The sequence below is a fragment of the Carlito syrichta genome, unplaced genomic scaffold, assembly GCF_000164805.1.
Source record: "Carlito syrichta isolate Samal-C Ts95f unplaced genomic scaffold, Tarsius_syrichta-2.0.1 Scaffold304598, whole genome shotgun sequence".
In the NCBI taxonomy this organism is placed as follows: domain Eukaryota; kingdom Metazoa; phylum Chordata; class Mammalia; order Primates; family Tarsiidae; genus Carlito; species Carlito syrichta.
In genome coordinates, this window is record NW_007248694.1 from 955465 (window position 1) to 970235 (window position 14771).

Genomic DNA, 14771 nt, shown 5'->3' on the forward strand with positions numbered 1-14771 from the left:
AGGCAATCCACTCACCGCAGCCTCCCAAAGGCGCAGGATTACAGGCTGAGCCACCGAGCCGGCTAAAATTGATCATTTTAAGTGTATAATTTGGCTAGGTGCGGTGCCTCACATCTATAATTCCAGCACTTTGGAAGGCTGAGGCAGGAGAATCACTTGAGCCCAAGAGTTTGAGACCAGTCTAGGCAACATAGTGAGAACTGTCTCTACAAAAAAATAATTAGCTGGGTGTGGTGGCACACAACTGCAGTCTCAGCTAGTTGGGAGGCTGAGGCAGAAGGATCTCTTGAGCCCAGGAAGCTGGGGTGAGCCATGATTGTGCCACTGCACTCCAGTCTGGGTGACAGTGAGTCCCTAAACTAAAAAATTTTTTAAAAGTGTATAAGTCAGTGGTTCACAATGTTATGCAACCACACCTGTAACTAATTTCAAAGTATTTCCATTGCCCCAAAAGAAAGTCCCATACCCATTAAGTAATCCATCCCCATTTTCCCCCCTCCCCAGCACCTAGTAACCACCAACCGGCTTTCTGTGTCTATGAATTTACCTATTCCACATATTTTATTTAAATGGAATCCTACAATAGATGGCCCTTGGGTCTGGCTCTTTTCACTTAGTATGTTTGTGAGGTTTATCCATGTTGTAGTATCAGTACTTCATCACTTTTTATGGCTGAGTACTATTTCTTTGTATCAATATACCACATTGTGTTCATCCATTCATCTGTTGGCTGTTGTGGATAGTGCTGCTAAGAACTTTCATATACAAGAATCTGAGTAGCTGTATTCAGTTCTTCTAGCCATATACCCAGCAGTGGAATTTCTGGGTCATAAGGAGATTCTATTTTTAACTTTTTAAGGAATTGCCAACCTGTTTTCCAACCTGTTCTGGCCGCTCCATTTTACATTCTTATCAACAATGTATAAGGGTCTCTATTTCTTCACATCCTTGCCAATGCTTATCACCTGCTCTTAGTTTTTAGTTTAGTTTGTTTTTTAAAATGATAGCTATCCTACTGGGTATGAAGTGGTATCTCATTGTGGTTTGGGGTTTTCTTTCTTTCTTTCTTTTTTTTCCTCCTAGAGATAGGGTCTCACTCTGTCACCCAGGCTGGAGGGCAGTGGTGTGATCCCAGTTCACTACAGTCTCAAACTCTTGACCTCAAGCAATCTTCCTGCCTCAGCCACCCTAGTAGCTAAGACTACAGGTGTGTGCTACTATGTGCAGCTGATTTATTTATTTATTGCAGAGATGAGGCCTCATTTTATTACCTAGGCCAGTTGTGAACTCCTGGCCTCAAGCCATCCTCCCACCTTGGCTTCCCAAAGCACTGGGATTACAGGTATAAGCCACCACACCCAGCCATGGTTTGAGATTTCTTTCTTTTTTTTTCTTAATAAGTGTTCCTAGGAAATAAATTTTTTTCTTTTTCTTTTCCTTTTTTTTAAGAGATGGCAGTCTTCAGGAGTTGGAGACCAGCCTGGGCAACATAGTGGACCTTATTGCTACAAAAAAATTTTTTTTAATTTTGTAAAAAGGAAAAAAAGGAGAGTGAGCGATGGTGGGTTTCACTATATTGCCCAGGTTGATCTCAAACTCCTGGCCTCAAGAGATCCTCCTGCCTCTGAATAGCTGGAACTACAGGTATGCACCACCACACCTGGGTTGGGGTTTCTTTTTGAGGTAATAAACATATTCTAAAAATGAATGTGGTGATTGTTGTACATATCTGTGAGAACACTAAAAACCACTGAACACATCTTAAATGGCTGAATTGTGTGGTATGTAATTATATCTCAATAAAGTTATCTTTTTTAAAAAAAGAGAAAGAGCCAGGCTCGGTGGCTCAGCCTGTAATCCCGTGCCTTTGGGAGGCTGAGGTGAGTGGACTGCCTGAGCCCGCGGGTTCAAGACCCGCCTGAGCAACTTGGCAAGACCTCATCTCTATAATAAATCAAAAATTAGCCGGGCGTGGTAGTGCATGCCTGTAGTTCCAGCTACTTGGAAGGCTGAGGCGGAAGGATCACCGGAGCCCAGCAGGTTGAGGCTGCGGTGGCCGGGAGCGGCCACTGCACTCCAGTCTGGGCGACGGGGTGAGACTCCAACTCAAAAAAAAAAAAAAAAGAAAAATGTCAGAACAGTGTTGCCCAAGAGCTTGGGGACTGACAAGGAAAGGATGCCTGAGAACTTTCTAGAGTGACAGAAAGGTTCTATATATTGATAGTAGTATGGGTTACATAGAGATATCCATTTGCCAAAACTATATAATAAAAATTAATGTACTTCAGGCTGGGCATGATGGCTCACGCCTGTAATCCCAGCACCTTGAGAGGCTGAGGCAGGAAGACCACTTGAGGCCAAGAGTTCAAGATCAGTCTGGGCAACACAGAGAGATCCCTATCTCTACAAAAGAAAAAAATTTAGCTGGGCATGGTGGGGAGCACATGTAGTCCTAACTATTCTAATGGCTGAGGCAAGAGGATCACTTGATCCCAGAAGGTTACAGTAAGCTATGATTGTGCCACTGAACTCCAAATGAGTGACAGAGCAAGACCCCTACTCTAGAAAAAATAAAAAACATAAAAAGTTCAGAGTACTTCACTATGTGTAAATTTTACCTAAAAAATTTGGGGGAGGTATAGATGAAACAAGAATGGCAGAATGTTGATAGTTGTTGAAACAGAATGACGGGTGCATAGGGTTCATTATTCTGTTCTATTCTGTTTACTTTGCATATATTTGGAATTCTTAATAATAAAGTTCTTTCAAAAATCTTTCTTTCTGGCCAGATATGGTGGCTCATGCTTGTAATCCCAGCATTCTGGGAGGTGGAGGCAAAAGGATTGCCTGAGCCTGGGGGTTCAAGAACAGCCTAGGCAACTTGGTGTGACCTTGTCTCTGCAATAAAAAAAAATTAGCCAGGCATGGTGATGCACACCTGTGGTTCCAGTTACTAGGAAGGCTAAGGTGGAAGAATCACCTGAGCTCAGCAGGATGAGGCTGTGGTGGCCATGAGCATGCCACTGCATTCTAGCCTGGGCGACAGAGTTAGACTCCAACTAAAAAAAAAAAAACTTTCCTTCTGATGAAAGAGTCATCCAAAACAAGGAAGACTGACTGTTGAAATGAAAAATCATTAATCATATAAAGTTAACAAATCAGGTCCAAGATACAGATATGGCCATCCCAGTCTTGGGGGAAAAGGACAAACAAAATGTGTTCATATGTATAATGTTATAGTTAGAAGGATATGCACCAATGTTACCCAGTGGTCATCTCTCCAGTAGGAAGACAGATGATATTGGTTATTTTCCAAATACTCTACAGTAAACATTTATTGTTTTAATAATAATATGAAAATAGCAATTGGGAACCAGCTTTGAACTAAAGAAACTTGAGTCTGAATCTGGCTCTACTATTCAGCAGGTTGTGTGATCTTGGACAATTATTAATAATAATTATTATTATTTTTGAGTCTCACTCCATTGTCCAGGCTGCAGTGCAGTGGCATGTTCACAGGCACCCCAGCATCGACCTGCTGGGCTCAGGCAATCCTTCCACCTCAGCTTTCCAAGTAGCTGGAAATACAGGCATGTGCTACAACGCCAGGCTAGTTTTTTGATTTATTGTAGAGATGAGGTCTTGCCAAGTTGCCCAGGCTGTTCTAGAACCCGTGGACTTAGGTAATCCACTCACCTTGGCCTCCCAAAGTGCTGGGATTACAGGCTTGAGCCACCTCACCCAGCCTATTTTTTTTTTTTTTGAGTTAGAGTCTCACTCTGTTGCCCAGGCTGGAGTGCAGTGGCATGCTCACGGCCACCTCAGCATCAACCTCCTGGGCTCAGGTGATCCTTCCACCTCAGCCTTCCAAGTAGCTGGAACTACAGGCATGCGCTACCACCCTTGGCTAATTTTTTGATATATTGTAGAGATGAAGTCTCACCAAGTTGCCCAGGCTGGTCTCAAACCCTTGGACTCAGGCAATCCTCTCACCTTGGCCTCCAAAAGTGCTAGGATTACAGGCTTGTGCCACCACGCCTGGCGACAAAATTATTTACCCTAAAGTGCTTGGTTTTTTTCATCTGCAAGATAGGTATATAAAATTTGTCTCACAGGGTTACTGGGAATGTTAAATGAGATAATGCATTGTAAAACACTTAGCACAATTTCTGGCATTGTTAAGTGCTCAAGAAACACTAGCTATTTCTTCATCCGTTACATGGAGATGATAACAGTACCTATCTCATAGAGCTATTGTAGGATTACATGGGATAACTGTCATACTGTAAATGCTAAGTGTGAGTGACAGTACTATCAGCAATAAGAAAATATCATTTAAGAAAAGTCCCACTTCAAAAAGTTAAACATAGGGTTACCATATGACCTAGTAATTCTACTCCTAGGTTAATACCCAAGAGATGTAAAAATATATGCCCACATCAAAACTTGTACAAGAATATTCATAGCAGCATTTTTCATAATAGCCCAAAGTAAAAACAATTGATGCCCATCAATTAATGAATAAACAAATACAATGTGCCATATTCATATAATGGAATATTATTCAGTCATAAGAAAAAATGGAGTACTAATTCAAACTTGTGGTATTATAATATATATAGGTTCACAGTTCCTGGCTCATAACCCTCATAACCTTTGTTATAGTTTTTTGTTAAAATACTGGGCATGTTAGGCCTAGGGGCAGGCCTTAGGAAACAGATCTCTCTGACCTTCTCTGGCACTACTTTCACCTGCCCCAAGACAGGATTCTAATTTTCTCCTACTTCTGATCATGGGTCTTAAGACTCTTCCCAGAGATGGTCCTACACTACACACTGCTGACACCATAAAACTTCCATAAAAACCCAGGAGGACTGGGTTTGAAGAGCTTCTGGACAGCTGGATAGTAGAACATGTAGAGGTTCCTAAAGGGGGGCATACCCTGGGAGGGCATGAAAGCTCTATAACGCACCCTACACATTTCTTCATCTATATCCTTGATAAACGGTAAACCCAAGTAAGTGTCTCCCTAAGTTCTGTAAGCTGCTCCAGAAACTAATTAGTAGAACTCAAAGAGAGGGGTAATGAGAACCCTAACTTGAAACGGGTCAGAAGTTCCAGCGGCTCAGACTTACAACTGGTATTGGGGGTAGGAGACTGTCTTGTGGGACTGAACTCTCAACCTGTGGGATCTGACACTATCTTCAGACAGACAGTATCAGAACTGAATTAAAGGACACCCAGCTGCTGTCTGTTGCTTGGTATGTGGAGAAAACTCCCACATTTGGTCACAGAAGTCTTACTCTGTGTTGATAATTGTTGTGGTGTGAGATCAGAGGGAAAAACGTGGCTTGAGAGAGTTCTTTCCAAAGCAATATTATGACATGGAAGAAACTTGAAAACATGCTAAGTGAAAGAAGCCAGTCACAAAAGACTACATATTGTATAAGTCTATTTATGAGAAAAATCAAGAATAGGAAAACCTATAGAGACAAAGATTAGTGGTTGCCTAGGGCTGAGGGAGGAGATGGAAGTGACTAGGGATAGCTCAAAGGTATGTGTTTCTTTTCTAGATAACAGAAATGTTTTGGAATTAGATAGTGGTGACAACTGTACAACTCTGTGACTATATTAAAACTGCTCAGCACTTTGGGAGACCGAGGTGAGAGGACTGCCTGAGTTCATAGGTTCAAGACCAGCCTGGGCAACTTGGCGAGACCTCATTTCTACAATAAATCAAAAAATTAGCCGGTGTGGTGGCATGTGCCTATAGTTCCAACTACTTGGAAGGCTGAAGCAGGACTGCTTGAGCCCAGCAGGTCAGGGCTGTGGTGACCATAAGCGTGCCACTACACTCCAGCCTGGACAAGAGAATGAGACTGCAACTCAAAAATAAAATATTAATAAAATAAAATAAAACAAACAACTCCTGTGGACTGGGTGCTGTGGCTCAAGCCTGTAATCCCAGCACTTTGGGAGGCCAAGGTAGGAGGACTGCTTGAGCCCAGGAGTTTGAGGTTACATTGAGTTATGATAACACTACTGCACTCTAGTGTGGGCAACAAAAGGAGACCCTGTCTCTAAAAATAAATAAACAAAATCTGAGTGGTAGCTCACCCCGTACTTTGGGAGGCCGAGGTGGGAGGACTGCTTGAGCCCAGGAGTTTGAGATCAGCCTAGGCAACAGGCAATAGTGAGACCTCATCTCTACAGAAAAATTAAAAAATGCTGGACAAGGTAGTGCACACCTGTAGTCCCAGATACTCAGGAGGCTGAGGTGGAAGGATAGCCTGAGCCCAGGAAGTCAAGGCTATGATGAGCCATGATCATGCCACTGCCCTCCAGCCTGGGTGATAGAGTAAGACCCTGACTCAAAAAAAATAAACAAACAAAAATAAAGTCAATGAATTGTATGCTTTGAAAGAGAAGATTTAATGGTATCTGAATTATATTTCAACAATAAAGGACAGAAAAAAATCCTAAACCCTTTTCTTTCTCTACCTCAAAAATCACAACTTATGAAAATCTAGTTCTTACTCTTTCCTTCATCTGTCTCCTACTATTAGCTGTGGTTACTTATATGGCTTATCTTCCTTAAAAGACTAAAAGCATGCTAAGGGCCAATTATTTGCATCATCCCAGGAGTGATGTGAGCTTAGCAGGCACTAATAAATATTGCTGAATTAATAACGGCATGACTACTTTGCATGTATACAATGTTTTATATCTATCAAAGTGCTTTTGCTCATGTTTTTAATTTGAACTTCATAACAACCCTGTGAGGAAGCTATTATTACTCCCACTTAACAAGAGAGAACCGAAACACATGTGGTACTGAGAGAGAAGCACTGGACTGGGATACCTAGGGTCTTGTTGTGCTCCCAGTCAGTCTTAGTGAGGCATTTCACTTTGTCTGTCTATTCTTCCATCTGTAAGCTGAGAGGTGGATTCTTAGATAAGCTACAAAACCCCTTCCAATGACACTATCCTGTGATTCTAAGGAGACATTAGTAGTTAGCAGCAGACCAGAGATTGAATCTAAAACATCTGTATTTTCTTTCCTCTGGACATGCTGCCTCTCACAGCAAGGAGGTGACAACTGACCCCTTTTCAACATTCTGAATTATGCAAAAGATTTATGCAAGTTTCCTTTCACTCTTTTTAGTGGTTTTTCTATTGGAGCAATCCTACAGAAAAGAAGAAAAATGCAACAAAGTGAGGACTGAGTTGTACTTTCAATGCATAAAAGTCACTGGAAGTAAAATAAAATAAAGGGTTGAGCTATGGAATATAACAAACCAAAGGCTCAAATCCCAGCTCTGCCACCTATTTTTTGTGTGACTTGACATTGCTAAATCTGTTTCCTAATCTGTTAATACCTACCTCTGCAGGGTGATGTGGAATGGAAGAGCTCACAAGTAAAATGCCTGAAACTGAGTCTGGTAAACAGTAATATTTGTTGAATATTCTAAACATTTTACAAGTGTGACCTCATAGACTTCTCATAACAATCCTACTACGAGACAGGCACTATAATTAGCCTCATTTTACAGATGTAGGATCTGAGGCACAGAAAAGTTAATTTGCCAAAATCACAGTTATTAAATGGAGAGTCAGGGTTGGGCATGGTGACTCACACCTGCATCCCAGAACTTTGGGAGGCCAAAGCAGGAGGAGTGCTTGAGTCCAGGAGTTTGAGACTAGCCTGGGCAACACAGCAAGACCTCATCTCTACAAAAAATAAAAAAATTAGCCAGAGTAGAAGTACATGCCTGTAGTCCTAGCTACTCAAGAAGCTAAGGCAGAAGGATCCCTTGAGTCCAAGCCCAAGGCTACAGTGAGCTATGATTATGCCACTGTATTCTAGCCTGGGCAACAGGGCAAGACTCTGTCTCTAAAAATAAAAAGAAATAAAATAAAATAAATTGAGAGTCAACCCAGACAATCTGACTCCAGGGTCCCTGGCCATTGGCCACTAAAAAAGAATTACTATTACTATCTATAATCAAAACATGTCTAAGCAGTCTTGCCTAAAGAGACTCTGCCTCTTATCATTCCTTAGGTTTAAGCTGCCTTGACTCTGCTGGTCTCAAACACAAATTTAAAGAGTGCCATTTCAGGGTCATGGACTAAGTTGGTACAAGGACAGTTTTCTGGGGAAGGTGCAGACAGTAGGACAGGCCCATCAGCAAAGCATCTTTGGATAAGTTCTTTGCCATCTTTGCGGCTCCTAGATCAAATGATCCCATATGGGACTGCTAAGTGCTTTCTCTGTAGAAGTCTGTCCTAAGAAATGCTTCACCTTCTAGAAGGTTTTGGATGAAAACTCACCTCTGCCCCAGTGGACTCTGTATTGCCATTTGAGCTTTGTGAAATTTTTTCCTTGACGTCTTTAGAACTTTGTTTTTCAGGGATCACAGCTAAATTTCCTGCCTTCTTGTAGGCCCATAATTACCTTAAGGAAGTGGAAAGGAACAGAAAGAGAAAAAGGGAACATATTTCGATAATGCTGTCCTCCCTCACTATTTAAGTGTGTCCACAGTCTTGTATTTTGTCTTCAACTTGCATCTTTACAAATCATGTCACAATCCAAAGTACCTTTCTTTGAAGTTTCACCTTCTAACTCTACTCCAAGCAGAAAGGTCAAGGAAAACTAAACCAATCAATTTGGAAAAACTTCAGTTGCAGCTGTTACATCCAGATATGTGACTCAAAATGGAACCCAAACACTCAGGCCTCAACTGATGAAGCTCCCTGACCAGGAATGGCTGGCTCCCATTCTGAGAAAGGTTTTTTAAAAAAGATTCAGGAGTGGTCAGGCACGGTGGCTCAGTCTGTAATCCCAGCACTTTAGGAGGCCAAGGTGAGAGGACTGCCTGAGCCCGGGGGGTTTGAGACCAGCCTGGGCAACTTGGTGAGACCTCGTCTCTACAATAAATAAAAAAATAATAATAACAAGCTGGGCATGGTAGCGTGTGCCTGTAGTTCCAGCTACTTGGAAGGCTAAGGCAGGAGGATCACCTAAGCCCAGCAGGTCGAGGCTGTGGTGGCTGTGCACTCCAACCTGGGCAACAGAGTGAGACTCCAACTCAAAACTAAAAAAAAAAAAAAAAAAAAAGATTCAGGAGTAATTTTTCGCTTTCTGAAAATAGAATCTGGGGGTTATGAGTAAGAACAAAGGTCCTGATCCTAACATCGCCCTCAAGAGCCCCTGGATAGCTCCCTGGGCAAGGTCTGATCCTGCTTGCCACCCCACCCCCAAGAAAATGGGGTTAATACCTCCCCAGATGGCTACAGGGAGGATTAAGGGTCTTTATTCTTGGCATCCAGCTCTGTCACAGCTCTAACAGTTGTGACCTTGTATCCTAAAAGAAGATAATAAATATAAAAATGCAAACAGTGACTACCAAATCTGGCTCTACAAGGGTAGCTGAGAATTTCCTTTGAGTAAGGCCTCTGACACTGCCTCCTATACTCTGGCCTGTTGGCTGCATCCTCCCCTTATTCAGGCTTCAAGTTTTTAAGGTATTAGTCACTAATGCCACAAAGCCCTTCAAGGAGTCAGCAGCTATTACTAATAGCACAAAGAATAGGCCCCAGAACTCTCAGGATTGCAACCTGACCTGAATTTACCCTGAGGTAACCAACAAAGTAGTACCCCTTTAATCCAAGCCCTGGTTCTTGAGGATGATCAGTGAAGTATAGTAAAAAGCATAAATATAGCATATATCACATCATTTAGTGCTCATAAACCCACTATAAGGTAGGTACTGTCATAAGTCTCATTTTACAGATGAGGAAACTGTAACTCATGAGAGGACATGTGATTTACATTAGGTCACACAGCTAAGAAGGGGGAGACATGGGTTCAAATATCATCCCTACCTCTACTAGCTGTGTAATCTCCAACATAATTCTTAATTTTCTAGAATCTCAGTTTCCTCATTTGTAAAGTAGGGATAATAAAAATATTTTTCTTATAGGGGAATTTCTGAACACTAAATGAGATACTGTAGAAAAACTATCTAGCAAGTGCCTGATACATACTAAGTATTCAATATATGTTAGTTTTTTACAGATCAAAAAGATAGGGAGTTTGATATCATTTTTACAGAGTCACAGAGTTTAAATACCAAAAGACCATTTAGTTCAAGTACCTTAGTTCAAGACCTCTCTATCATATCCTTGATAAGAAGTGGCAAAGCCTTTACTTGAATGCCTCCAATGATGGGTAACTTACTCCCTCGTGAGGCAGCCCATCTTGTTTTTAGAAAGCCAAATTCTCAGGGCCGGGAGCAGTGGCTCAAGCCTGTAATCCCAGCATTTTGGGAGGTTGAGGCAAGAGGATTGCCTGAGCCCAGGGGTTCAAGACCAGCCTGGGCAACTTGGCAACACCTTGATTCTACAATAAATCAAAATATTAGCCAGGTGTAGTAGCACACACCTGTAGTTCCAGCTACCTGGAAGGCTGAGGCGGACGCATTGCCTGAGCCCAGCAGGTCGAGGCTGTGGTGGCCATGAGCATGCCACTGCACTCCAGCCTGGGCAACAGTGTGAGATTCCAACTCAAAAAAAAAAGAAAGTCCAATTCTCTCCTATCAAGTCAAAGACTACCCTCTTGGAATTTCTGTCATTTAATTCTACTGCTGCCTTCTAGAATCACACAGAGAAAATCCACTTCCCTTTCCCCATGACAATGCTTCATGTATTTGAAAGAAGGTATCATGTTCCCCCAGGTTCTTGGCCTTGTCTATTCCGTTCTTCCTCATGTATCACAGTCCTAGAGGTAACACAATATCACAGAATAGACAGACTGGGGAACGAATTCCAATCCTTCCTTTTACTAGCTGTGTGACCTTAAGCAAGATACTTAACCTCTCTGAATCTGTTTCTTCATAATGTATAATATAAAAAATGATTCTCACCTCACAGGACAGTCATGAAGATTAAACTGGATAAAGTAAGACTACTACCTAGCACTGAGCCCAAGATATACCAGAACCTCAATGAATGTCAGTCGCTTTTTAGGGCGTATTACAAGTGGCAAACATCTGTCAAAGTAAATTAACCAGGATTAAATGCAACATCAAGGGACTGATTTCTGACGGCAACTGCCAGGACTTAGATTTTTGAAGAAGCGATAGCTAAGAAGAAAGCACAACCCAAGGGTTCTGTGGGTCCAGCAATCTGTAATGGCAGCCCAAAGACACCGTGGAGAATCTGGAAAGGTAAAGATGAAAGAAGAAAGGAAGCAAGACAAACCAGTGACCCAAAGAAAAGACAAGTATTACCATATTACTTTTTGTCTACAACTTTTTCTCTGATACTCAGAACTGCACATGTGGGCCACATTCCCTAATTTAAAAGGAGAGAAGAAAAATAAAAATAATTCAAGAACTAGCCATAGCCTGGATCTTCCTCAGCAGGTGGCAACAAATGTTTGGCAGTGGGTTCCAAGATTTTTAGTTGTGTCCTTCCAGATCCTGAAGTCTAGGTGTGTGAAAATACTTTGCAGAGGATGCCCAATGTGTCAATACTGAACTCCTTCCAGGTAGAAAAACTGCCAATTCTGTGGCAATTCTAAAACTAAAATATAGAAAATAGTCGTTAATACCATCATCATAATCATCATCTATATTCTCTCTTTCTCTCAGTGGTTACCAGGGAAAGAGTCCCAAACAGAACCATGGACTGCAGAGTTGATCCAAAATCACTGCTTCTACAGATTAAGGTGACATTGGAATATAAGTGCCCCCAAATAGGAAAAAAAAGGAAAGGAGAGCAGGACCCCAGACTTAATTAAGCTGCATGATCACAAATTGGGATAGAAAAAGTTGTTTGTTGCCTGCCAATGAAGAAGGCTCACTAAGTCTCAGACTCGGCCCAAAGGAGCCCCATAGTTACTCCCTGGTCTGTTATAGAAGACCTGGTTATTATGCTCAACCTCAAAGGTTCAGTTCAGACCCTCTAAAGGTAAAATAATTAATTACAAAAAGAATAAGTTAGAACTCAAGATAGAAATGCATTATGTAGCTCCTTCACCACAGTGAACAGACGCTGGTCACTCAGAACAGAAAAGCTTAGTTCAGACCACTAGGCACACTTTTTCTATAAGGTCTTTTGAGTCAGAAACTGCCCTCAGAATAGTTTTCTTCTCAAAATGGTTTTAGGCTTGTTAAAAGGGAGCACTTAACTGGCACTTCATCCTGATCATCCACCCCATCCTTGGAAAGAATGAGGAAGCTACAGTCACCCTACCAGGCTCTTAAATTCACCAACTTGAGGGGGAAACTTTAAAGTTGCTCCTCCACTGCCTCAATAGGTTAAAGAAAGTCACAGAAGAAAAGAACTTTGGGGGAAATAGTCACAGTAGGCTGTTAGACATTAATGTCACAATACCTCTTTTCTAGAAACCCTGGGAGTACACCTGCAGTGGAGAGAGCGCCCAGGGGCACCAAGCAAATTCAACCCCGCTGACAAGGGGGCGTCCCACAGCAGCGTTCAGTAACAGGAATTGGATCCTGCAGGTTCGGAGTCTCCCTTCTATCTCATCACTTCCTATTTACCCTTTGAAGAGGGTACTGAATAGCCCAGTCCAAGAACAGGCCCTTTGTATGGAGTGCTACAGTCGCCTGGTTGAAACACCTTGGCTGAGTTCAGTTTGGTGCCAGGTTGGGCCACTGAAGGCATGCATCTGCGGTGGACACACGACGGGGGCAGGGCGCGGGGGGAGAGGGGAGAGAGAGAGAGAGGAGAGAGAGGGGAGAGAGAGAGGAGAGAAAAGAGAGGGGGAGAGACAGAGAGAGCGAGCGAGCGAGCAAACTAAGAGAGGAGGTTAGGCCAACGTTGCCCTCCCGGCACTTACACCTGCCTCCTCTTCCTGAGACCGGCGCCAGATCAGATGTCAAACAAAAACTCCGCAAAAAAGTCTTGTGATGGAACGACTTCCACCTCTCCCTCGGCAGAGCCCCCCAGGACTCCCACAGCCTTCCCCCCAAGTCCCGACCGGCCGTCCGCCCCCACCCCGTCCCCGGCCCCTCTGCCCTCCGCCCCAGCGAGGCCTGACTCCTCTCGGGACACACTGGGGCCCCGAAGCGGGAGGGCTCAGGCCCCCAGGCCGGCAGGGCTGGAACCGGCCCAGAACGGCCGGCCCGTATGCCGGAGCTGCGGGAGCCGGTCTTCACCTCGGCGCCCGCGGAGGGCAGCGGGCGGCGGCGGCGACCCGTACCTGTCAGGTCTCTTTCCCGGACCAGCGGCGGCGCAACTTCAGGAGCCCATGTCCGTCCGGGGGGGCCGGCCCCTCTCCCGGGAGGGGGGGCGCGGATCCCGGGGAGGGGGCTGGGGGACCCGGGCAGCCCTAGCCCCTTCCCATGCTCCCCGCCCGGCGCCTGGCCGGGGCCGGACAGCGCCTCCGCCCGCCCCTGCGCACAGCCTCACACCCGCGCTCACACACACTCACACTCCCTCGCGCGCTCTCACACACGCACTCCCCTCCCTCCTCCTCCTCTGTTTATCTCCTCCAGCTGTCTGGGGACCCAGGAGAAGCCCGTCACCGCGCCTGCGCCACGCAGTCTCCGCCCCCGTCCCGCGCCTCACAGCCGGCGGCTACGCTACGTAGACTACGCCCGGCCCTTTCCAGAATGGCGAGCCGGGCCCCCGCCCCCCCGCGCCCGGTCAACGTCTGCTGCCGGCGGCGCCTACTAACCTGCTAGTGGGGGAGTCCCGCACTGCCGCGGCCAATCCGCTTCGCCGCTCGCGGGACCAGCAGCCAGTGGGCGGGCGGGAAAGCCGGACTAAGCCCTGCGGCATCCTGGGAGTCGTAGTTTTTCGCCGTCAAGGAGCTCCCGCTGGGAGGGTTCACCCCGCCCGGTTGCCATTAGTTACCCGGACGCACCTCCTACCCCACCACCGCCTGGTGCTCCCTCACGTCGCTTCTGGGACACCCGCCCACACACTCCCCCATTGCCCCCCAGAGTTCCGCATAGCCTTCTATGAGCTACTCAAGACCTAAGCATAGGGCCCAAGGGCACCCCAGAGCTGAGCTTCAGCCTATTCCTTCCTGTTCTGGGGGGCTGCTCTTGTCTCCTGGGCCTGAAGAAAAAGGATACAAAACAATGGATCCTATGCTGAGCGGCCTGGAGGGGAGTCAGTCAGACACACACACTTTGGGATCCGCAGGCTGATGGGAGAGACAAGGTCCATCTGAGATTGGTGGAGTCACTACTGTTCCTACCTCTGAGGAAGAGAGGCAGTTCCAGCCTTGTGGAATCTCAAGCCTGCTGGAGAAGACACCCTTCTCTCTAAAGAAATTCCCAAGAGGTGACAAGGGAGGCACTATGCCTAACTTCTTAAGGCAGAGACTAGGCCCCACCTATGAGGAACCTCAAGTCAAAAGAGGAAGACGCTGTCATCACCTTCTGAGATGGGAAACTTGCCACTTACCCATAGGGTGCCATTTGTCAGATAGCGGTAATTCACTTGTATGTGCACCATATTGGGTTCAGCCTCTTAGGTAGGTACTATTGATATCTGTGTTTTGCAGAAGAGAAAAGAAGCCAGAGCACAGAAAGTTTAAAAGCAACTTGTCTAGAGTCACATACCTGATAAGGAAACATATTGTGATTCAAACCCAGATTTGCCTGACTCCAGAGTCTGGGTCTTTGAACACTGCCTGTTCCTCTTATGAAAACCAGGCAGCACCCACCCTCAGGAAGGACTGAATATACATATTAGCATTTATAGTGTTTGTTCCATGTTTATCACTCTATGAG

At 44.8% G+C, this 14771-nt stretch overlaps 1 protein-coding gene across 3 annotated transcripts in view; it reads right to left on the reverse strand.

Moving 5' to 3' along the window:
* Positions 1-13658, reverse strand: part of WDTC1 (WD and tetratricopeptide repeats 1) — an 84987-nt gene extending 71329 nt beyond the window's left edge. For 2 of the 3 annotated variants that reach the window (XM_021713522.1, XM_008060348.2), the window contains exon 1: positions 13229-13658. The gene's annotated coding sequence lies outside the window, so the exon portion shown is untranslated. Of the gene's footprint in view, positions 1-8331; positions 8456-13228 lie in introns of all 3 variants that reach the window. The other variant, XM_008060349.2, reaches the window with a different exon arrangement.
* Positions 13659-14771: the final 1113 nt, after the last annotated feature.